Genomic DNA, 25,465 nt, shown 5'->3' with positions numbered 1-25,465 from the left:
TGTGGTTAGGATTCTGCAGCCTCGCCGCACTATTTCATTCCCATTTCTGCAGGCAGGAATGTTGTGCTTAAATACAATGCACCAGCACCAAATACCATGTTTTGCCACTTAATTTTAATACACAATATCCTAAATATGGTTTCATGAAGTTCGATAAGCCCTGCCAAAACACTAAGCTACTTAGTCCCCCTAACATTTGCTTTCAAGTTGACGCTTGACTCTTGGTCAGCGGTAATCTTCGCTTTTTTAGTCAGAGGAACTTCTCACACCAACCTACAGCACTTCTCATGAGCGCTCAATTCCCTAAAATTCAGGATGTATAAGCAAAAAACCCAAAAGCCAATGATCTCATGTTAGACGCAAACTATTAACGTCACTGAAAAATTTGGGTCAGCGCGATTCAACTTCACATGTTACTCCTGAAAATGAGGAAAGGGTTAACCATTCTGAGAGCGATTTAAAGAGCAGCGGTCAGCGATACACACCTAGAACAGCATGCTCGGCAAGCGGCTCTCACCGAGGTCAGGCTCCGGCCCAGGGTTGGTGGCAATGGAGAAGGGAGCAACCGCTTTGTCCTATTTTGCCAGGTGGGCCTAACTTTTTCAAATTTATTAATTAGGCTAAAATGTTCATCCCTTTTGACCTAGTTATTCTACTGGTACAGGTCCAGAGAAATAATCAGAAATATGGACAAATATTTTTATGGGGATATTCAGTACAGGTCTTTCATGTGTTCTATATAATAGTTACATATAGAGCAATATATATGCATATATATTTTATATATATTCCTAAATATCCAACAACACAAGATTGCTTAAGTATGACACAACCAGTTAAATGAAATTAAAGGGACAGAATTGGAATAAAATATTACCCAATTCTATAATAGATTCTTTAGGAGGCAGAGACTGTTTCTGTTTCTTTTCTTTTTTTATTCTCCCAAAGCCTTCGGGAAAATGCCTGTCTAAAGAAGCTTTTCAATAACTGTTGGCTGGATAATGACATGAATGAACGAGTGACTGGCTGCTCACCCCCCGTCTAGAGAGTTAAGCCCAGAAACTGAGCTTTGCACCCAGTTCTCTGAGGTGTCGTCCCTGCCAGACCATTTCTGTGACCAAGCCACACATGTGCAGAAGAATACATAAGAAGGTGCTACAGAAATGGAGGCTGCTTATTATCTAGAATGGGTTCTAATTTTCAACACAGTTTCCATGTTGAATTACTTTGTTTTCGATCAGTAAAGCATTCATGCAAGGAAGCGATGCTGTAGCCGTGGGAAGCCGACAGTAAGTTACTGACAGCTGTCTATTTTTAATTACTACTGGGAAGAAGAGTTTCAGCATTTTAAAGAAAAGCAAGAACAAGTTGAACGCATCTTCCTGTCACGTACTCCGTAACGTAAGGGTTCAATTAAAATTAGCCAATGAGCTTCGACATCACGGCTGCTTCTACCATGCAGTTGCCTCCAAGAACCGACCTCCCACATCAAGTGTGACTGGCGCGGGGAGACCCTTGCTCTCACTTAATCGTTGGCAAGGCACTCTCTCCTGTGAAGCCCAAACACTTCCCCCTTCTTAAGGATAGTTATTCTGGATAAGTACTTAGGAAAAGAAAACAATTTTATCTCTTGGAATAATCATTCAAGCCGAATTATGAAATAAAACAAACCTGCATAAAATCAATTCTGCACCAAAAGGGTGGGTTTTCAGTCAAACACGAATCAGGAAAATAACATAAAACTCAGATTGAGTTTCAAGGTCATATAAAGGACATATCAAGATACATGTGATAGAAAATGGCAGTATCATAGAACGACCCCTGGCAGTGACATGCGTCCTTGCATTGCCCATCTCACCTAAAAGCTTTAAACACACCATCTTCCATCACTTTCTAGCCCCTTACAACGCTTTGTTTTTCTCCCTTGCACCTACTAACACTTCACTTATTGGTTTATTTGCTTGTTGCCCACCCCTCCCCACTAGAACTTAACCTTTGGAATGTTGACTCTCCTGTTCCCTGTTGTATCCCCAGAGCCCGGAAAAAGGCAGGGTGCAAGGGGCCCAACACACACTCATGAAATAAATAAACCAGTGAATGAGTAAGTGAGAAGTACTGTCACAGAGGCAGGATGACATAGTGGAAACTGCACAAAGTCTAGAAACAGATGAACCAGTTTGCATCTTGATACTGTTGCCCACAGGTAATCTTGTGCAAGTGGCTGAGTTTTGACTTTAACTTGCCCGTCTTCAAACGGGATGCCTGAGACACTCACTAGGTGGGCTGAGACAAAGGTTAGTGGTTAGTGGAGAACATGGTGGAGAGGGGGCTGGGCAGCAGGGTCTCTGCAGCCTGCTGATGTGGGGCTTGCGTGTCTGACTTTCAAGTTCACGTGATCTTGGCAAGTGGAGGAAACTCTGTGTCAGCCTCTCACCTGCAGAACAGGGCGAATACCAGGACCTAACTCTAAAAGATGTTCTCTGGATAAAGTGGCATTCGCTACACACCTGGGAAATGGATTCTCTTAAAATTGGAACTGTTTTTTAAGTAAATACTCAGTACAGTTCTGGTGTATAGTAAGCACCCAGTTCGTGCTAGTAGTTATTACTATTGTCTTCCTTTGTCCACTACTTTCCTTCATTTCAGAATTCAGAATGTGTTTGTTCAGCCTCCACTCTCTATCAGCACTGGTCTCGTCAAGCTACCTGAGCTATGTGCTTCAGTAATGTCTTTTCCCCACAGCTGCACTGTGCCTCTGGACTATTTTTAATGCTACAATGTATCTTTCTTTTTCTTTTCTTCTTATGCCATTCTGGGATACTCTAAAACTCGCGTGTGAAAGCACAATCTCTTTGTCGCTGTTCTAGGCAGAGCTGTGTGTGTGTCGCCTACTAACCACGTACATGTTCCCATGTTGCGATGCTAGCAGACCGTGGCTTCCCTGGATACCAGACGGGTAGGAAAGACCTACTGGAGTTGTACAGCCCTGGCGAAATTCACACCATATACACAGTGTATATTCTATTTCCCAGGTTTCCACCTCACTTTTCAAAAAAACAACCCAAAGTAGCTTTAAAAATATACAATGATAAAATATTGAGCTGGTTCCTTCTAGGACTGCCGAAGAAATATAACTCTCCTAATCGAATTCCTCTAGGGATGGAATTTTAAACAGCTTTGTGCTCCTGAATTCACATAAACGAAAGACAAGATAATCTTTTAGGTGATTTAACGGTTAAGCGGGGTGTCAGCCTACAAGGTTGTATATACCTATGGCCTGCAAATAATTTGGGTTTCGACAGTCAGAAATGAGTTCTGTATACTACTCTAACTACGTGTCTATAGGAAGGCATTTTTAGTACTAGGTTTACCACGACAAGTTACCTGGACCTTACAAATAAAGAAGGAGTGATTGCCTCTGACGCGATCTGACCTTGAAAACAATGGTTGCTTTTGTTAAGTCCCTGAATCTTCTGAGTGCCGTCAGTCAAATACAAAATTACCCATGTAACCCTTGCGACAACGAAAAGGAACAAGTTCATATTCAAAGTATCTCCCAAATACATATGTACGTGTGCACACTTACACATTCTTAACTTGGGCCATTCGTATTAATAAACCATGATTGACTGGAATGTTTTATTTCTTCATGATTCAAACCATTCCTTTGGTTTTTCTCCTCATCCAAAGCAGTGGGTATCCTGACCCGGACCCTGGACTTCTGGATTTTGATTGCCGTGGAGAGACCAGCAGTGTGGGGTTAAGGATTCAGGGAGATCAGGGAAAATGTTTGAATGAGACCTTTTATCATCACTGGTAGACTGGACAAGATGAAAGGAATTTACCATCAGGAAAGAAAAATGGAAAGGCCATCTGCCTACCTAGGGTTGGCATCTGCAACAGCAAGAGACTCTCCCTTGGAAACCCACAGCTGGCTCTCAGCCGAGATCAGGGCTCCAGCTCACACTGCGTGTGTGATCTGGGAGAGTTAAGAATGAACTGGGATTGGCCCCAGGAATCTGGCAGAAGAAAATACAACTTTTCAGGGATAACATGTCAGATGAGGGTTTACATGTGTCCTATAGGTAAGTCCCAGTGAATAGGAACTCAGAATTCAAAATAACGGAATTCATAAGAAAACAGCCAACACTAATGAGCCAGGATGAACAATGAAGAGCAGAATTTGATCCCAGGACTTCAACTAGTGAATTTATCAAACACAGAATATAAATTATACATATTTAAATATTTTTAAAATTAAAAAAGGGAATTAAAAAGATGCACAAGGAATACTATCCTATTTTTAAAGGACACTTGAAAAAGAATCATATAGAACTTCTAAAATTTAAAATATACAATTAAATAGGTAGACAAAAAGTACATTAGTATAAACTAAAGGAAGAAGTAATGAACTGGAATACATATCTAAAAAATTACTTAGAAGTTAGCACAAAGAGGCAGAGAAATGGAAACTATATGGGAGCTATTAAAGAGACATAGAGAACATGTTAACACATTAGAAAATACCAACAAGTGTAATCAGAGTTCCACAGGAAGGGAATAAAAAGAAACAAGGAGGAGGAAATATCTGGAACAGGAAAGAGAGGGGTAGAGAATTTTTCAGAATTGACGAGAGCATGGGTTCACAGATTCTGCAATCAAAGTGACCACAGCAAATACATAGAAAGAAACTGCAGCTGGGTACATTGTGAGGAAATTTCAGAGCAGTGAAGATGCCCTCTCTGCCCAAAATTTTTGTGATGTTGCCCGAGGGGGAAAAAGTAGATTATCATCAAAGAAATAAGAATTAAATTTAAAGCAGAGTTCCCTTGTTAAGGTGTAACTTAGATGAAGTATAATTCAGCCACTTAAAGCATACAATTCAATGATTTTTAAAAATCTATACAATCACATACATAATCACTAGATCAAGATACTAAAACACTTGAATGATCAAAAAGTGCTTCCTTGTCCCTCTCTGTAGGGAGACCAGCCCGCACCGCCATCCGTGGCTCCAGGTAACCGCGGCTGAGCTGCCCTCTGTCACTGCAGTTCTGCCTTTGCTAGCCTTTCATACCTATGGATGGAATCACTCCATAGGTATTCTCTTGTTTCTGGCTCAACTTAGTCTAATGCCTGAGATCAATCCATGTTGTTGCACGTATCAGCAATTTGTTGCCATTTTTCCTAATAATTTACTATAATATGGATATACTACAATTAGTTTTTCAATCAATGATTCATGGGCACATGGGTAGTTTTCAGTCTTTGGCTATGGACAATACAGTCGTTGGGAACAGCTGAGTGTAAGTATTTGTGTGGACAGGTTTTCCTTTCTCTTGGGTGACCATCTGCAGGTGAAAAGACTGGGTCACCTAGTAGCTCAATGTTTAACCTTCTAACACACTGTCACACTCTTTCCCAAAGCAGCGGTGCCAGCAATGTACGAGTCCCAGGGCCCCATGATTCACCAACACTCGCTAATTATCATTCCTTTTAATAACGTGAGCCATGCTGGGGACATGGAGTGATTTTAATGTACATTTCCCTAACGACCGATGATTTTATGTACTTTTTGTGATTTGCTTTCTTCTTTGGTGAACTATTAAAGTTTTTAAAAATTAAATTTGGTAGTTTGTCTTCTTATTGAGTTGTATAATTTTTTTATATAGTCTGGAAGAACTTCTATTAGATTCATGTTTTTGCAAATACTTTCCTCTAAGGAACATTTTAATTTTGATGAAGTCTAGCTAATTTTTTTTTCTTTTCTGGGATGTAATTCTTATACCATAACAAGTTGTTCACTAAACAAAAGTCACAAAGATTTTTTCCTATTTTTTCTTCTACTTTTATAGTTTTGGAATTTTTTGTTAATGTGGTAAGACAGTTCAAGTTCCTTCTTTCCTTCCTTCCTTCCTTTTGTATATGAATATCCAATATTCCAGCACTCTTTTTTGAAAAAAAACAACAACCCTATTCTTTCTTAATTGAATTACTTTGTGCTATGATCTGAGTTGTGTCTCTAAATTTCCGTGTCGAAGCCTGTTCCCCCAGGATGAGGCCTTCGGGATATAATCAGGGTCAGAGGAGGTCATGGGGCGGGGCCCCCATGATGCGGTTCGCGCCCTGGTGGAGAGCAGAGAAGTGCTTATGTTGTCACTCTATCTGTCTGTCTGTCTGTCTGTCTCCCACGTGAGGACTTACACCTGTAACACGCAGAAAAAAGCAAAGTGATTGAAAATATTGTTTTCCTAAGGTTTTTTAAAACTACTCTAGTGAAGAGTAGAGATATTTAATATCATTAAATTTTGTTTTAAAAAAAAAAGAATAGAAATGTAATCTATAACTTCCTAACCAGTAGAGAAAAACAGAATTTAAAAATCTTAATGCAATAGAATTCAGAAAATACAAAAAAAAAAAAAAGGAGGAAAAGCAGGACTAATAGAGAGTACAAAATAAGATGGCATTGAAATATATCAGTAATTATAATAAAAGTAAAATGGACAAATCAGGCTAATTGAAAAAAAAAAGATTCTCCAATTGGGTAAAAAGTCTAGCTATGTGCTGCTCATAAGAAAGATGCATAAGCAGCTTTGCGCAAGGGCCGTGTCATAGCCACTGAGGCACAATTATTGCTAATTGAGAAAGATGCCTAAACAGAAGGACACAGAGAATTTGATGGTAACAATAAGACAACAAATCAGAAAAACAGCCGCTAGATTCACACCAGACAAGACGAGAGCAGGTCTGTGGAACGGACTGAAGTTTCTGCGGGAGCCGATCAGGAAATGCAGTGGATGTCTTCCTCCTCTAGACGGATTTTAAGCAGGAGAGTGAGCTGCATTATCCCTTAAAACCCGTGGTCAGAGCCAGCCTTGTAAGCACTCCCAAGATCTCACTGCTGTCACAACAGGGCCAGACTACCCGCTGCTCAATGTATTCACCCTCTCTCCTGATTCTAAACGCTGCTAAGGGTATGTTTGCTTAGTAACCAAACGCTGAAGTAGTTTGTATTGGATTGGGGGAAAAATGTATGCAATTAATAGATGGTGAATTTAAGCAAATGTGGTAACAGTATTTCTAGTAAGTGATATCACCCAGAGCTACCTGTGATTACACTTCTCAGGATCACAGCTGGAAATACTCCAGCAATAATGTAATACAGCTCCTCTTCACACAGCTAATGGAGAGACGGAAGCATTTAGGGGAGGCCACCGACCGAGCTAGAGGATGAGGACCGGCAAAGACTATAGAAACCAGACTCCACAATTGCCTTCCCGCCGCACCACGGCTAGAACTGGAGGTTCCCAAGAACAGGTCTTAGCATCTTTTCAAGAGAGAAAAATGAAATGTCATTTTTTAAATAGACTGTAGGCTGTTGCTAGGTGATCGGGGCAACTCTATTTAGTTCATTTAAATTAAATGTTAGATTTATACATATTCACAATCAAGTTGCAGAATTAATTTTATAAATTTAATATGAATGCTCTTAGTACAGCTTTCTTTTTTCAGTGATGCATATTCCTGAGGTTTATTTCTTTCTCCAAATTAGGATTACAGGAGTTCAAATATAATAATTTCCATAATATAAAGAATGTTTTCTCCTGTTAAACATACATCTTAAAAATATCTATGGCTGCCTGTGGAAATCACTGCAGTTGTGGTGAGAATTTGATAAGATGACAATATTTCCCAAACATTAGATCCCACCCACGCTGGCTCAGGCCCTGTATATGGCACGCACTTGGGCTCTGCTGTTCATCCCGGTGATGGGTGGCCGAGTGCACCTTGTGTGTTACAGTGAGTTTATGAGGATGAGCTTATGAACTCTGTGACCCAGGGAACTCTGCTCTTTCTTCGCTGATAGGAATAAACAATTATTAAATGACTTCTGTATGAAACAGTATAAATGGTATGGGTCAGATACTGTTCCTTCTGCCAAGATCATAATTTAATCCATGATTCAAACCACGAGCAACAAAGCGACCTATAAAATATAGGTGGCATTCTAAATTACCACAGATGGAATTTAACAGGTTGGAAGCAGCCGTAGGAAATAGCGGAGGAATGGAGGAATAAATAAATGAGTAATTGACAAATTTTGCTAACTGCATCGATGTTCAGAGGATGATATTATTTCAGGCTGGACTAGGCAGGAGAGGCATTATGAACAGTCGACTCGAGTTAGGAAGGGCAGGTAAAAGGTACCCGGTAAAGAAGGTAGTATGGCATTCAAACCCCATTTCACTTACAGAATACATGTGTGTGTGTGTGTATGTATCTGTATATATACACACACATACACACACACACACACATATATTTCTCTTTCTTTAGTACATTATTTCCCTGAGACATGTAGCCATAAGTTAAGGGAAATATTTCTAAGTCACTTTCTAATGAAGACATTCGGTCATTATAATTGCACAGAGAAAAATAAATATATTAAATTTCATTCTGAAGACATGATTTTTTTTCTCCTATTATTTTCTTTTGGGATTTTTTTTGGGGGGGGGCATTGCTTAAAAAGGCTTTCCTCAATCTTGGCCTGTACATGTAGCTTCTGGATTATTTTGTTATTATTTAAAATGCTGACTTTTTTAAATGAGTTGCAAAATTAGGTACCTTTTCCTTGGCTTAAATTTGGGGGTTCAGGGAACTGTACTAATCAGAGGGTTTGCTCACCCCAGCAGGATGCCCAGTAACAATCATTCCTGTTTAAGTTACAACATGGAAATGTCTTCATATCCAGAGCTCCAAGAAGCCTGGCGTTCACTCCACCGGGCAGGAAGGTACAGGGGAGGAAGACTTGTACCTCCACCCTTTCAAGGTTCTCAGCTGGGCCCGAGAAATAAATGGACACAAAACAGATTAACCAGAGAAAAGTACAGCAGGCCCTTGAATAATGTTTAATTCACGTTGCTTTGTTAGAACGTTAATGAGATGCCATAGAAACTTAGCTCTGGTTTATATCAGTTAGCCCATGGCAAAATCGATTTTGTCATACATTATTTTGTTTAAAGCTTTAGCATCTATGCACAATAATAAATAAGGACTTAGTGCATACAAGGTTATACAAATTTTATGTGACATGACAGCCCTCGTAAGACATAAAGACCCTCCCCCCATTAAAAACAAAAGAAATGACAGAAAGACCCAGAGACAAGACAGAACCTACATGTTTTTATAATAGGCTGAACAAAGAGAAGCAATTATGGAAAAGTAACTGAATTATGTGGGGAGGCTAAAGGAAGATAAGAATTATTTTAGAAGGCCTGCTTGTAGAGAATATTCTCTGTCTCAACTTCTTGTCCTTGATGATAAGAATGTTACTTTGTTTCTAGTACAAAGAGGATGACTTTCCCACGAGAACTTCATCTCCGGCTTTTAAGAAAAAGAAGGAAATGGCACTGGCCATTTCTCTAGTCCCTGTATGTCAAAATAATTCTTGTGCTAATGTGGAATATTCTGGGGTAGCATATTGGCCACCCTTCAAAAGCCAATGCCAAAAATCACAAACACAAAACCGAAGAACCACCACCACCACCACCATGTTCTCAGCTTGGCCAGGACCTGCTCCCCATCTGTGACTGAAAGGAAGAGGGGGGGGTTATATGAGTCAGGGTACTGCTGATGGGCTGAGACTGCTCTGGTCCTTCCCCACATAATTCATTAGGAATGGAAGACGCTCTCCCACTGCAAAATCAGTTTTTCCTGGCTTCACGGCAATTACGGAACTCAGGCACGACCCCCACATGGTCATCAGAATGAGACTCCTTATCGTCTTTTGGGTGGAAAGTTCTGGAAACCTGCCTGGGTACTCCTATTTCAGATTTGATGTTGCTTTAGTGTTTTTAAGCCACTTTCTAGGAAACAAAAACTATTCTTTAATCAGGCACATGAACTGTTTGCCTTCTTTTCTTCTGTTCTGTATGGACACCTGCAATTTTATTTCCTGAGAATTTGTTTCTCTGTTAACTCTACTCATTATGACCAGCGATGGTTATAGAACTCTCTGATCTTCTGATGTAGGAGGATGCAGTAACCTTTGAACACAACTTTTTATTCTGTATTTTCAATGGTTATTTTTAAGTTTTATTCACCTACCAATAACATTTCTACATTTCCGTATAAAACTACATCACCAGGCCTGGCCAGGTACTTCAGCTAGTTAGAGTATGAGTCCCCATATGCCAAGGTTGTGGGTTCAATCCCCAGTAAGGGCACATGCAAGAATCAACCAATAAGCACATACATAAGTAGAACAACAAATCTTTCTCTCTCTCTCTCAAATCAATTTAAAAAAAGAATTAATCAATGAATGAATAAATAAATGGAACAACAAATAGATGTTTCTCTCTCTCTCCTGTCCTCTCCCTCTAAAATCAATAAATAAAATTTTTAAAAAGCTACATGATAAGAAACAACTGAAATCTGTTGAATTTGCATTGAAATTCTTCATTTTATATGATCAATATTGCAAAATAATAAAATCACCTAGTTAAAATCAGCAAGAATTACCATAATCATCATTTTTCCAACCAGATATTCCTTAATATGTCTTTAATGGTTTCATTCAAATAGCATTATGGGGAGAGAACAGCAGAATGGAACACGCTGTAGATTTGAGACGCAGTGATGGCAACAACCTACTATTTCCTGAGAAGTGACTATGGACTGTGTAGTGTCCACAGTGACGGTATTTTTGTCAAACAAGGGAAACGCTAGAGGGTTTGAACCCAGATGCACAAAAGCCTGGATACTTAACCACTGTCCTGTCTGCCCTTAGGAAGATGACTCATTCTGACTGGGCTGATCCTGGTCTGGGAAATGGGGGAAAAGATAAACATTGTCCTGAGTGGTACAGACTGTGACAAGAGGTAGGCAGATGACAGATCACATGCAGGGCTCACGTTAGGAAAACTGTGAATTCTTTGGTGTGGCTGGACTGAGGTTTAATAGAAGCCAGCAAGGTAGGTTGCAGTTGGGGATGGACTGACAGCGGAGAAAATTAAATACCAGTGCAGGAAGCAGGTACTCTATTTTGCAGGTAACGGGAAACATTTGCAGGCTGTTGATCAAAAAAGTGGCATCATTATCCTCAAAGGACTAGCAGCCTAGAGCAACACGGACTGAACAGATGGGGCGGCTGCCCGTGGAAACCATTCCCCAAATACATCAATGCAACTAGTCTCTTCCAGAGGGAGCCCTTGCTTTCTACACATGCCACGCTCCCATGACAGTATTTCGGTGTATGTGGCATGCGGCCACTTCACTGTGGGATGATGGTTCTTCCTGCGGCCTGATGCTGTTCAGCTGCCCCCCACAGTTGCGGGGCTTGCTGGGGTAGCACCCCCAGGGGAGCAACCCAACAGCTCCAGCACAGCTTAGGGTGCGAGGCTGTCTGCCAGTGGACGCATGTCCCGGAGCACAACCTGTTTCCTCTTGTGCACCACTTAATTAACATAATCTCCCTATCTTATGAGGGGATATGTAGCTCGTTCTAATAAAAGCAATCCTGTTCACCCTTATCAAAAATCATCCCACTTAGAAAATAAACGCTTATCATTATACTCTCTTCAGGATTACAAAATGACGCTTTGATTAGATGAAACAGGCTTACCATGGAAACCTCTACAGCCACCTGAACCTGCCTTGCTGTGCACTGCCTCAGTGGGGTCTCACCCCTAGGGGCATGCTTGTCGTGTCTGCTACTGACTACTTCCGCTTCTGCAACTGATCAGCCTGACCACAACTCCTAAACACTACAAAACTGAACACCACGTTCTGGGAGCTGACCATTCCCAAATCGGAATTCTGCCTGATTCCCCGTTCATGTGGGCTCTCTCCTTGGCACCGAGACAGCCTTCAGGTCGTGGTCAAGTTTGTGGTTGCCCTGCAGGTTTATTTTGGATAGGATACTAGGATTAGAAAAGTTCATTTCTTGTCCTTGTAATTGTACTTCCAAAGACTGTCCTGTAGCATCTTCCTCAGGAAAGCAAATGAAATGTGAGAAGGATGACTATTTTGTCATTTCCTCCTAGTGTTTAATTATGGGTTTGTTTGGGATTTTTCCTGAGCAGCTGTTTCTGAGCATCACTTAGAGGGTGGATCGTGTAGATAGTCTTGGGTCTTCTGGAAAAAATTACAGAACAGGTGATATCGAACAGGAAAGATGAATCGAAGTTAGTAAAGCAAAAAGATTAGAAACAGGCATTTCAGGCCAAAGGAAAGCACGTTCACAGGCAGACAATGAGAGCGTCAGAAGGGCCCTGGGGACTGGGGTGGCTAGTTGTTGGCGTGCCGAGCCCTGTGCGTCCACGATCCAAAGCGACGAGAAACCCTCTCATCCAACACAATCCAGAGTATTGTCATTAATTTCTTAAATTGGCAAGGCATGGAATTATTTTTAAAAACCTTCATTTTTCAATTGTCTCAGTGTACTATAAAACATATAATGCACAATGAATCCACCAGCCTTTGGAGATGAGAAGCTGCTTTCCTTGGGCATAAATAAGTCCACAAGCTGAAGTTCCAAGAGTCTCGTCTAAACCACACTCATGCTACACTGTCTGCAATTGTCACTTGTAGTCTCTGTACACGGGAGTGGAAACCTACGGAGAGCCATGACAGAATCCGAGTGCCGACCCCAGACTCCGCAGATCTTCCCTGCGCGCTCGCAGCCGGCTCCCCGCATTTGACAGCTGTTTAGAAGGGAAAACTCATCCCGTGCTAGTTTTTCAAAACAGTTGACTATTTCTCTCACTCACGTTTCACTGATCTGTACAATATTTAGTTAAATTACATGTGTACAAGAAGAGGCACAACTAGCACGAGTGTGTTTGGGAATGACCACAGCTGGTCTTTTCTCGGGCACACATTTTAGCAGGTGGGGACGGACGCACACAGCACCAGCAGCGTGGCCTTTTTGCTGTGAGGGAGCATTCCAGGTGCCTGGCCTCAGACAGGTGTTTTGCAGAAGGAATCGAGCTTGAGGGAATCGAGCTCATCCAGGAGACGGATTCGCTCACAGGAGCGCCCGTTCCATGTGGTGCCGCGGCATGGCGGGGCAGGAGGAAGCCACGCCAGTGAAAACTGAGGTCAGAACAGGGAAGAGCCAGAGCAGCGCCGAGCCAGGCTCTGGCAGAGGGGAGCCTGTGGGAAGGCAGCCTGAGCAGAGCCTCAGCCACGGAGCCTGGAGTGCCCGTGCCTGGGAGTGCGTGTTGCCGTCTCGCTCACTAGCCTTGGCTGTGGGCAAGTTACTTAACCCTTAGTGATTCAGCTCCCATGATTTTAAAATAAAAATTCCTTATTTACGGGGGAAGTTTTTTTTTTTTTTAAGGATGAGTTAACATTGTAAAATATGTGTTTAGAACAGTGCCTGGTCAAAACTCAACTGATGTCAACGTTCTTATTATACCACCATTGTAACTTAGCTATAGAGAGCCCTCTGAACAGTGCCTGGCATGTAACAGAACTCTGGGACTAATGTGTCGGTGTTATTGTTGTTATGAGCCATTTCAAGGTTTTATATGAAAGAGTGATCAGATCTGCATTCTGGAAAAAAACCAGGACAACAGTGAGAGGGAGGGATTAGGCATGGCGGGGTGGGGAGGTGAAGGGCAAGTCTGATAGTAGGAGAAGCTTAAGAGGGGCTGAGCTAGGACATCCCCAGGAGGGACAGGTAGAGAACAGGTAGAGTCAAAACTCAGGCATGTGGCAGCACGTGGCAGGGCTGGTCACACGCCTGGGCAAGGTTCAGGAGTGAGAGGCAGGAACAGGAGACCTTTCCCATGCACGGTGTTTTCTCTGCAGCTGCGATCCAGTACTCTGTGCCTTTGGTTTATTCGTAAACTCAGGAAAAGGGCAAAGGAAGTCAAAGCAGATATTTCTAAGAAATTCACAAAATCAGCTCCAAAAGGAAAAAAATATATCTTTATAAACAATATGTCTGCATCCAGCCCCCTCAGTGTCCAGAATAACCTGACCGCTTTTGTATCAAGCTATCAGACCTCTCTCCCCTGCTCCAAGATTAGTTCCAGTTTCGGATCCCTAAACCATGCAGGCGTTTTTTGTTTGTTTGTTTGTTTTTTATTTAAGATCCAGGCATGAAAGTCTCATGGAATCATTCTTTGCACATCTTTCCTTTAATGTGACCTTGCTGGATAGCTGATTTAATGCCCGCTCTACTGAGAAAACCCTGCACAACAAGTTTGAGTAAGAAAATCGTTGTGCTCCTTCTAGGGAAACGTAAAGGGATTCCAGAAGGTTTTAGTCTTCCCTGGAATTGGGCAAATATGGATACTTCAGATGTACTAGGGTTTCCAAAACCCACACTGAGGGAGAAAGATGCTCTATCTTTAAAGAACTGTCACCGTGCCCTCTGTAATATACAAAAGATTAATATTTGGCTAAATAAGTAGATGACTATGTAACTACAGAAGCCCTGTTTTCAATAATTTATGCATGCAGCCTTTTCACGTGTATTTAGATTTTTTAGTATTTGAGAGGGTTGGGCAATAGGGGACGGCAGGGCTGCAGAATAAAGCTTCTGTCTGGCACAAGTGAAGTAACAGGACTCACAGGTAAAATTTACACTCTCAGGTCACTTCCTCCAGTAAACATTGAGTGAGCACCGTGCACAGAGACACAAACAAGAGATAAAGCAGACACAATCCATCTTTTTAAGGAACTTCGCATCTTGTGAGAAAGATGAACATTAATCAAGTAATCACTCAAAGATGTAACGCAGCCAGGCTCAGGACTGTGAGGGACAGGCGTCGGGAAGCCACACACATGAGGGAAATCTGATCTGGGGTGAGAGTTGGGGGGGGGGGGGTGCTGAGCAGAGAAGGAAAGGGATGTGTCAGGCAGGTTGAAGGCACGCGCCGAAGTCCAGGGTCCCCAGGAAATTCAGACATTTGAGAAACTCAAAACAGTCCCATGGGCGGAGCGGGAGAGCGACAGGGGATGAGGACAAGGTGGTGAGCGGGGACCAAGCTGCGCTCAGTTTGCGGGAGAACACAGGATGCCAGTGCAGCAGTTTTGTTGATTCCGTTGGCTAAGTGCCTGAATGAAGGGCAGTCGAGGCAAATGCAATAATCATATCCTCCGTCACAAGAAAACTGAGCTCCTTTTGCACAGAAATTCAGGTACCGATGGCCCTGAATGAAGTCCCCACTGAGACAGAACTATGTACCCTAACAGGGCGCAATGAGGTCGAGTGACTGTCACCTAAAGACACCTGACCGAAGCTCTAACGTGCAGACAGCCAGAGGACAACACCATGAGGGGACTCTGCTTCAGCAGCCCAGGAAATGCTAGCCAGCTGCATGGAGGAGAGGTTCTGAAGAAGGAAGTGGTCATCTCGGGAGCCTTCCACTGAGCTTTCTTTCCTGTGTGGGGCTGCTGTTGGGCCGGGCACAACTGCCCCTTACAGGCTGTCTGGGGCCCCTCTCCACCAGCTGTCACCCTCCAGCCAGTGCCTCCCCCACCGTCACCCAGCCCCGGCCTCCAGCTCCATGCTCCCTGCTGACGCCCAGGCCTATCAAATCCACCTGCTGGTCCCAAGGTCCATAAACTATGCCTGCATTCTTCACAGAAAGAAAAGGTGCATTCTTGCTCTTGTGAGTTGGGAGAAGCCTTACATTCAGGAACACTAGCAGTGTTTAAAAAAAGAAAAAGAATGATACCATGAAATCAATTGGATGCTGAGAATGGAGACACTGGGGTGCACCAAGCTGAGGAAGGGAGCTTTAAGTACTGGGACTTCGGTTAACCGTTGGGCTTGGAGGAGACTGGGCAGGGTAGGTCGTTGGAAAAGGGGCAACCTGGGCATGGAACCCCAGAACCAAGGAGTGATGCGTGCCCGCCTTGGGACGCAGCGTGAAATGTTAGAGTGGATGGGGAACTGCACACCTGCGACACAGCATTCAGAGAGGGCGGTCATTCGAGTAGAGGGAGGGTGGGGGCACAGCAGTGAGGAGAGCCAGGCCTGCAGCTGGGCTGTGTGCCACCCACGGGGACACTGCTTGATGACAGCTGTCCTTTAATAAAGTAACGCAATAACTCTTGGGTTTATCCACTCATTCTATACAGTGTTATTCAGCTCCTACAATGCCCCCAAGCACAGGCCTGGGTCCTAGGAGGGTAGGTGATAAACCAGGAGGGAGACAGTCAGTAATATAAATGTTGAAAAGTTTGAGGTAGGGTGGTACCCTTGCGGAGGGAAGGAAGTTTCCAAGAGACTTGGACATTTTTATCCCGGATGAATCATGGAGGTGAGGGAAGGGCATCGAAGCTGACTCCACGGTTTGAAGTCCACGAGATGAGGGCATGGCTGTGTCAAGTACAGAGCTCAGTCACATTTGGGGGGATGGTGCAGAATCCCAGCTATGAAATTTGAGGTTCCGATGACAAATGGAGTTTCCAGTGGTGTGTGAGTTCATCAAGTGGAGAGGTTCCGATGACAAAAGGGGTTCATGTACAGAACGAATACCCATCTTTGCTCACTCATTTCTCTTAGCCGACAAGACCTAATTCTGGTAGGAGGGACAAATAACATGATTCCTACTCATTGGGGAAGATATTTTTGATTCAGGAAATGTCTTTGTTTTAATATCCTTCTACTGATGAGATTTAGTATAGTAGAAAGTAGCTAATAGGAGGATTGCAGGATATGTGAAAATAAAGATATTTAGGAGGGAACATTATAATCTACTCTTAAATACACAGGGTCCAGCAGAAGTAGTAGCTGCTTGAGTGTGCTTGGTAGGGTAATAATATGGGTGTGATAATTTATAGTTTTAATTTGAACAATTCACCTAGAATGTCATATGGTGTGCTTGAGTGTGGTATTGTTATGTTACATGCTTACGATTTTGTAATAAAAGATATTGCAATAAAAAGGGGCATTATTTGTGCCGGACCCTGTATGTGAATATCCATATATGTATATATACATTTATATTTAATTATATATACATGCCTATATCTTTAAATATAAATAAGTCTCTATGTATATACACACACATGAGAGGTCTGTGTGGAAAAAGTTCAGCCGTTGTTAACATAACAAGGATGGTTTGTATGACATCAGTGTAATAACCTGGCAGCCACGGAGAGTGGAGTGGAATGCACATGTGTGAACAACGATGATTTTACTGTACTAGTCAGTGGGGGTGATAGATGCTGTTGAATGAGCATGTGTACTGTGTGGCCGTCACATTTAAAACGACTGAGCAAGTAGATAAATGAATCTGCATCCAATTTTGCATTAAGCTTAAACATTCCTTGGCAGGAAACTATTCAGATGATTCAGAAGGCCACAGCTATGGGCAGCTGGTGATTGGCAGCTTCATCACGACAACATGTCTGCTCACGCATCATGTCTCGTGCAGAAATTTTTGGTGAAGCATGAAATCACCAGGTGACTCAGCCCCACTACAGCCCAGATTTGGCTCCCTGCTACTTCTGGCTTTTCCCGAAACTGAAATCTCCTTTGAAGGGGAAGAGATTTCAGACCATTGATGAGATTCAGGAAAACACAATGGGGCAGCTGATGGTGACTGGGAGAACGGTGTGAGGTCCCAAGGTGCCCACTTTGAAGCAGACTGAGGCATCACTGTCCTGTGTACAGTGTCTTGTATCTTGTATCTTCTTCCATAAATGTCTCTATTTTTCATGGTACATGGCAGACACACATAACATTCACAATCATATGTGCATTCTCGTGTGTGCATGTTTCTTCCCACAGAGAGGTTGCGGTGGAACTTTTCAGAATCAAGCAGTAGAAGAGACCCAAACATCTATTCAAGACACACTTCGAGTAAAACCATCTATAATTCTAAGTGCACATTTAAAAGGTTTGAATACCTTTTGCTATTTAAGACCACTCATAAATATGAGTGATTAGAAATTAAAATTAGAATCCTTACACACAGCCACAGAAAAGGAAATTACTCAACTAGGAATTTCATGCTTTCTCACCACTGTTTACCTAAGCTATCTTGTATGGTAAGCAGTTTAAGTCTAAAAGACAGAACTTATAAAAATGCATAAATTCAAATTCAGCTTTAAAAGTAAAATTAGAAATACATTACGAAATGTAAATCAAGAGGCATTAACGTATGCTAACACTGCCGTTCCCTCCGAGGGTGTTTTAAGCACTCAGCAAACTTGACTTTAGCAGTCTGGCTCTGATTTCAATTATGTGGAAATTATTCTTTCATGGACATGAAAACAGAAGAGTAAAGAATAAACGACTTGTCCCTGTGCAAACAGTACATCGGAAACTGTACAAATAAAGGGATTCACACGTGTAAATGCTAAATCCTCCTAATAAACCAAGTTGGCTAAAAGAGGCTGAAAAGGGAGTTCTGGAAACTCCTCTGGGGATGGGGGTTGAATGTGTTCTTGAGTGGGGTCCAGAGGCTTCTTTCCCCTTCTCAACAACACCCCTGCTCTCTGCTCCAGCGACACCAGCCAAATGCTTTCTCTAGCTTTACCCACACTTACTGAGGAAGAGACACATATGACTGCTGTCTACTTAAACCTGTCTAATCCTTCCATTTCTATTCAAGATTTCCTGGAAAATTCAGGTATTTCTTTCAGGCATGTGATGGAACAGTAAATATGTATCAAAATAATTTCCTCTATGGAAATCGCAGTGAATGCATTGAAAAATGTCTCCTCCTTGAAGGCAGAAGTTCCTAGAAGAAGGTTTTTGGCACTACGGGCAATATTAAAAATATTGGCAACAACAATAACCTAATCAACAAAACAAACAAGCAAGCAAAGTATAACCAAAGACACTGAAATTGAGAAAAGGCTGACAGCAACCAGAGGGGAGAGGGGAGGGAATTTAAGGGGAAAAGGGTGAAGGGTTTGTAGGAACCATTATAAAGGACACTTGGACAATAACGAGGGGTGGGTTGAGGTGGTAGAAAAGGGAGGGAGGTGGGGAGGGCTGGGGGTTAGGCTGGGGTGGGGGGAAAAGGCAGAGAACTGTACTTCATTAACAATAAAATTAGAGAAGAAAAAAAAATATTGGTAGGCATCCCCTTCCCAAAACTTCAGTACTGCCTTGACTGATACACTCCTTTCTGGTGTCCAGTTAAAATGCAAAGGAAGAAACGAATATGCAACCAGTCAAACCATAGACAAGAACTCTCCAGCACACACTCAGTGAAAGACGCCTGAGTCACTCTTCCCTCCCCTCCCTTTCTTTAAACAGGCAATTTGGCTGCACCTATTAGATTTCAAAATGTGGGAATGTTTTGGCCCAGAAAATGTGGTCGTCTACCCAGCAGAGGCGACTGCAAACTGCACAGGGACAAAGCAGAAGATGATCACAGCGACATTACCTGTAACAGCAAAAAATGATAAGCAACGGAAGTGTTCAACAATAAAGAGCCGGCTTAGAAATGATAACGCAATTAAACTGTGGAGTGCAGGGCATAGATTACAAATAATGAGCTAGATTTCTGGTGATGTAACGTTCATAATGGACCTGGATTTTAGAAAAACAACAATAAAATACATACGGGTACATGCGTATACACTCCTCTGAGCATCAGAAATTACAGAAGGAGACACGTTCAAATGTGAAGATTGTTCAGCTCGTAGAACAGGATAATGAGACACTTTTTTAGGAAGTGAAACTCTTGCTTTTATTTTATACAACTCAGTATTTGGGTTTTTAAAATGTCATGTAAAAAGGAGAAAACAAACAAAAAGGTTGAGTAAAAGCCAGAGACTTTCTGGGAAGAGGCTACTATTTTCTCTGAGCTGGACAAACAAGGTTGACAGCCGCCCGAGGAGGAGATGTGGCCCCCTGTACTGCCCAAGGCCCTGGACCTCAAAGCTGGAGCCCCTCTCAAGCCACACGACGAGAAGCTGTTACCTGCATCCACTCAGCGACCACAGGCCCTAGCATGGGCAGGCAGGACAGACATGGCTGGAGAGGGACTGGATCATGCGAATGACATTGTGGAAGGTGGAGGTCATTTCCTGGTAAAGGCATACACGTGAGGCAGCGTCAGGAAGAACTCTGGGAGCAGTGAAGTCGGAAAGCTGTCATCTTTCATGTTCTATTGTCAAAGAAACTCTGAAGCCTGACTTAAGATTGTGAGGATGTGTCTCGTCTTCCTCATAGTCAGATAAGAAGCAAGGAAGAGGAGATGGCTCGCTACTGCCCAAAAAGGCCCTGACAGATTGATAACCACTGGGCATAGGACAACAGGTAAGGGGCTGTGCACGTGATCTGCCCTTTGGCTTAAGATAAGCCAATGAGATTCAGTGAGCACCGAAGGGCCAAGAGTGAATTGTATATCCTGCTGGTTCACAAATATGAAATGCAGCTAACTTTCACCTTCCTCAACATGCCAGAAAACAAATTTGCATCATTGAAAGCATTTTGTTATGTGTGCATAGGACTCAGTTAGATAAGGGTGAAAAGTTTAATCGCACATTGGAGGCTATTTACTAGTGAAAATCCTACCATCTCCTCAAGCAGTCCTAACGCGCAGGCTGAGTAGGGAATTAAAAATACTAGGAAGGCATTTCTTAGTGTGAGGTTAATTGTTTAACCCTGCCGATACTTTTGAAGTCCTGCCAACTTCAAGGAAAGTGTTTGTTAAAAGGTTGACATCCTATACAATGTCTCTAGTGCCCTACTACCTTCACAAATATGTTGGTATAGTCATGTCAATCAACTCAAAAAAAAGAAAAGAAAATCGAAACCAGAAGTCAGTCCAGTTACAGGTGCGGTCCCACAGCGATGGCAGGACGCTGCAGTGACTGCGACGGCACTGGGGGGTGACATGAAGCTTGTAGAGCACTAGGAACCCCTGCCGGATGCTCGGGAGGCCCCGAGAGCTTTTCTGCGCAGAAACGGCGATGCTTTGAAGCAGTCATGGGGATTTCAAACAAAAAACTTAACATTTTTTCTATTTTTGTTCAAAAGATACAGAGAAAATACATCTGATGCCACTCTACCTTCCATCTTCTCTGTGCTGTCGCAGAATGAATAAGCTATTGTGCCATTAACACAATGGAGCTGGGTCTCCATTGGGACAGGAAATTAACAACAGAGAGCCAAGGTAAACCTCTGAAGACATGTCAAACCAATTCAAGCTTCTGTTCTCAAGTGGGATTAAATCTCGTCAATGTATTTTTTTTTTAAACCTTGGCTCTATTTCCTTCCTTCTTCCCCACACAAATACAGGTACAGAACCAAAGTGTGGCAGGAAAATCAAGTAACTGTACTTGCAAAAATAATGTATTTTTTCTTTCTTTGTGCTTGTTTTATTACCATCAGTTTGATAACTTTATATTGCTTCCATATTGGCAACATTATAGTTTTCAATATATTAAGGGGCTGTGAGAACACATTTTATATTAATCAATTATTACAAAATAAATTACAAAAAGACATTAATAGTGGGTTAACTTGTATACCCCCAAAATTATGCCCACATCCTAATCCCCAGAACCTGTTGGAGGGGCCCTTATTTGGAAAAAGGGTCTTTGCAGATATAATTAAGTTTATGATCTCAAGATGAGATCATCTTCACTACCTGGGCAGGCCCTAAATCCAATGAGAGTCCTTACAAGAGACACACAGAGGAACTCTGTACGTGTGGAACAGGGGACAGAATTACAGCGATACAGCCACCGGCCCTGAGGGCCCGCGGACCCCACCAGAAGCGGGGACAGGAAGAACAGGGCCTCTCCTGGACCCTCTGGAGGGGGCGCAGCCTTGTGAATGCCTCGATTTTGAACTTCTGGCCTCCAGGTTTGTGAAAGAAGACACCTTTGTTGTTTTAAGCCACCAAGGTTATGGTCATTTGTCCTGGTAGGCCTGGAAAACTAACACAACACTTTTTCTTTTCACGCCCCTCCATCCTTTGGTTCAAAGGTTATGACTTAATCACACTCACTGAGCACTCTCCACATGTCAGAAACAGTGATAACGTTTTTATAGCCTTTTGCTCATTTAGCAAATACCCTGGGAAGGTAATACTATGATTAACTCACACTGGAGAGGCAGAAACTGAGAGCCGGAATTCAGACCCAAGTCAGTCTGATGCCCGTCCATGTAAAAATGCGAGAGAAAGGGGGAGAGTATAAAGTAAATGAATACTTCGCTTGCACCTGCACTTTAAAAGTCTCTGGAAAGAGGGGAAGAAGAGGAAGATGGAAGGCAAAGTGAGAGGTGTCACTCATTCGATTATACTGTTCGACCTTTCTGAACCAAGTTAATGCATTACATACTGAAAAAATAAGTAACAGAAGGTTCTTCTGATGAAAGAAAATCTAAAATCACAAATGAAGAACATGTAATAAATGAAAATATAAATCTGTGAGCAAAAGAAACAGTTTGGGAATATAACTAAAATAATAGGAGACTTAGCAAACAAGGAAACGTGTCAAGAAAATACGAGGTGACGACTGGATATGGACCTTTCTGCTATTATTTAAATAAAAGTCCACTTTTCCCAACAATATGTCCTGACCCTCACACACTCTGCCTCTCTCGCACGCATCCTCCCGAGCCCCGATGACAGGCCAAGCAGCTACTCCAGGACGCAGGGGACATGGCTCTCCCTCAGGCAGTTCCCTCCTCTTCTATTTGTTTAAGTTCTGCAGGGTTGAAAACAAAGCCTAGACAGTGTATAAATCAGGTGTCTTGGCCATGGCCAGGCAGGTCAGTGGGTCAGAGCATTGTCCCTGTACACCAAGGTTGTGGGTTTGATCCTTGGTCAGGGCACATACAAGAATCAACCAATGAATGTGTAAATAAGTGGAACAACAAATCAATGTATGTGTGTGTGTGTGTGTGTGTCTTCCTCTCTCTCTCTCTCTTTCTCTTACCCTCTATCCCTCCCCCCTCCCTAAAATCAATTAAGTAAAAAATTAAAATAAATCAATAGCTAAGGTGACTCAAAACACAGATTATGAAATTATTACTAAGGGAGTTATAAACCCATATTCTCTGGATGATATTTAAGAAAAATGGAGGTTTTCTGTCCTGAGTGATTTGCATTTAGACTTAAAATTAGGAGAAGGCAATGTTTATGACCTCTGATAGCTATTCTTGAACATAAAATTCTAAAATGTTCATGCCTTTCACCATAATCCTCTTCCTAAAATTCTTCCCAAATAAGCCATTCCTCTTTTCATTAAAAAACAATAAGTTTCAAAAAATGAAATAAATGTTTATCAATGCATTATTGTCAATTAGCATTTTATCAAATCTTTCTGACGACTCAGTAAGGCAATGGGAGGTGGTGCTTCATCTTTCACAGAGACACCTGCAAACCCCAAAAATAACTGAGCAGATTAGAGTGAACCAATAAAATCTAGGACAGACTTAACAACCTTCGAACCACAACAGCCACGGTGCCTCCTGAATGCCCGACCATGAACGAGATGTGTTGACGGAAGAATCTGTGCACCCAAGTGTTCATGGCAGCACAATTACAATAGCTGAGTGCCGGAAGCAACTATGTGCCCATCAGCGAATGAGTGGATCGAAAAACATGGTACATTTACACAATGGAATTCTACTCAGCAGAGAGAAAGAAGGAGCTTATACCCTTTGCAACAGCATGGATGGAACTGGAGAGCATTATGCTAAGTGAAATAAGCCAGGCGGTGAGGAACAAATACCATATGATCTCACCTTTAACTGGAACATAATCAACAAAAGAAAAAAGCAAACAAAATATAACCAGAGACATCGAAATTAAGAACAATCTAACAACAGACGGAGGAAAGAGGGGAGGGGACAATGGGGAGAAGATTTTTCAGGAACTACTATAAAGGACACATGGACAAAACCAAGGGAGAGAGTGGAAACAAGGGAGGGAGGAGGGTTTGGCTGGGGTGGGGGGAGTGTGTGGGGAAAATGCAGACAACTGTAATTGAACAATAACATAAGTAATTTAAACAAACAAACAAACAATCAAACAATCAGCAAAAAAGAAAAGATGTGTTGACGAAGCCAAAACGCGTTCAGGACCTTCCCGGGACAGCCCAGCTCTGACGGCTGAGTTGTGCGTGACTTTCTTGCTTCATTGCATCGACTTTCGAATCTAACTCTTACTTCCCTACTTTCAGGAGACTGTTTGATGTCACAAACAGATCCCTGGTAATTAATTTTTGATTGATTTGCCCTATGATCACTCACCAAAATGAGCCATAAGAGCGAGAAACTGGCTGGGGTAGAAACTTGTGGCGAAGGTACACCGAACTCACCTACACCACCAAGGTACCAGATTTCAGTCTTAGAAATCACACGTGGAACTTGGAGCAGAATCTGTGAACACAGAGAGCCTAGGCTACGCCAGCTGTTTTCAAAGAGATGCCGCATGTTCTGGGGACGATGCACGTTTGATTCTATGGAGCAGTGAGGGAGGGAACATTGTCAAGTGCCCTCCAGGTGACAAGGGCTTCCGGGAGTGTCTGTCCCATGGCTTGCTCCTCACGTGAACTCTGGGGAAGACAATAAACCGCAAGTGCTCTTCCAAAAAGGTTTTACGTACACACAGTTTTATCTAACGATCAACTCCAATGATTCCTTGAGAAAAAATTCTATGAATGCTTATTGTAAACTAAAGAATTAGGAAAGATCACAAAAATTTAGCTTCCTGACTTGAGGGGTGGGCACCCCAGTTAGGGACACAGTGGGATGTGCCAGGGGCTGTAAGAGTGGGTGGGATGTGGGAGCACCAGGCACCTAGAGAAGAGAGGGGGGCAGATTTATTCGGGAGAGTTCAGAGTCATCTCACAGATGTCTCTGCAATAGAAAGGTCATTGAAGAGCTAGTCCTTTAAGGATTTTGCCAGTGATTTGGCTTTTCGCTACTTTTAGATGGAGTCTCCTGTCACTGACCCTGCGGTGCCGAGGGGATGGCCCAGTGCCGGGTAGATGCGGAACTCTGAACGCTGGACACTGAACGTGGGTTCTTACAGTTTTGAAAGAGTATTTTAATATTTAATATGCCTTCCTAAGCTTCAGGCTCTCATTATACTTGGAGGTTTGAAAAGAATGATCATTATGGGCTACGTCGCACGACTTATCATATGTGGGGAACCGTTCCAAGCGTGGGAAATGTGGCTCAGCCCCCACTTGGAAAAGCCAGTGGGGAGCAAGGTTGGAGGGCAGGACCCACGTCCATGGATAAGTTCTCCAGTGGGAAATCAGGCCTGCATTGTACCTAGACTGCTATGAGACTTGCTCTTGCTGAAACTTCCAAGTGGGGGCTGAGCCACATTTCCCACACTTGGAACGGTTCCCCACAATCATAGTTCTTACTCATGCCACACCTCCCCCAATAACTGATCAGAGCCTTTGTTTTTTGTTTTTTGTTTTTTTTAAGTAGTTTGAGAAAATTATAGACCTAGACAGAGTTATAATAACAGCAGAGAGAGTGGCCCAGACCTTTCACCCAGATTCCCCA

At 42.6% G+C, this 25,465-nt stretch overlaps 1 protein-coding gene across 5 annotated transcripts in view; it reads right to left on the bottom strand.

Annotated features, from left to right (window-relative positions):
* IMMP2L (inner mitochondrial membrane peptidase subunit 2) overlaps window positions 1-25,465 on the bottom strand; it is a 614,910-nt gene that overhangs the window by 133,987 nt on the left and 455,458 nt on the right. The window lies entirely within an intron of this gene.

Source organism: Desmodus rotundus, chromosome 6 (genome assembly GCF_022682495.2).
Source record: "Desmodus rotundus isolate HL8 chromosome 6, HLdesRot8A.1, whole genome shotgun sequence".
NCBI classification, from domain to species: Eukaryota; Metazoa; Chordata; class Mammalia; order Chiroptera; family Phyllostomidae; genus Desmodus; species Desmodus rotundus.
This window is presented reverse-complemented; position numbering and strand designations above follow the sequence as displayed.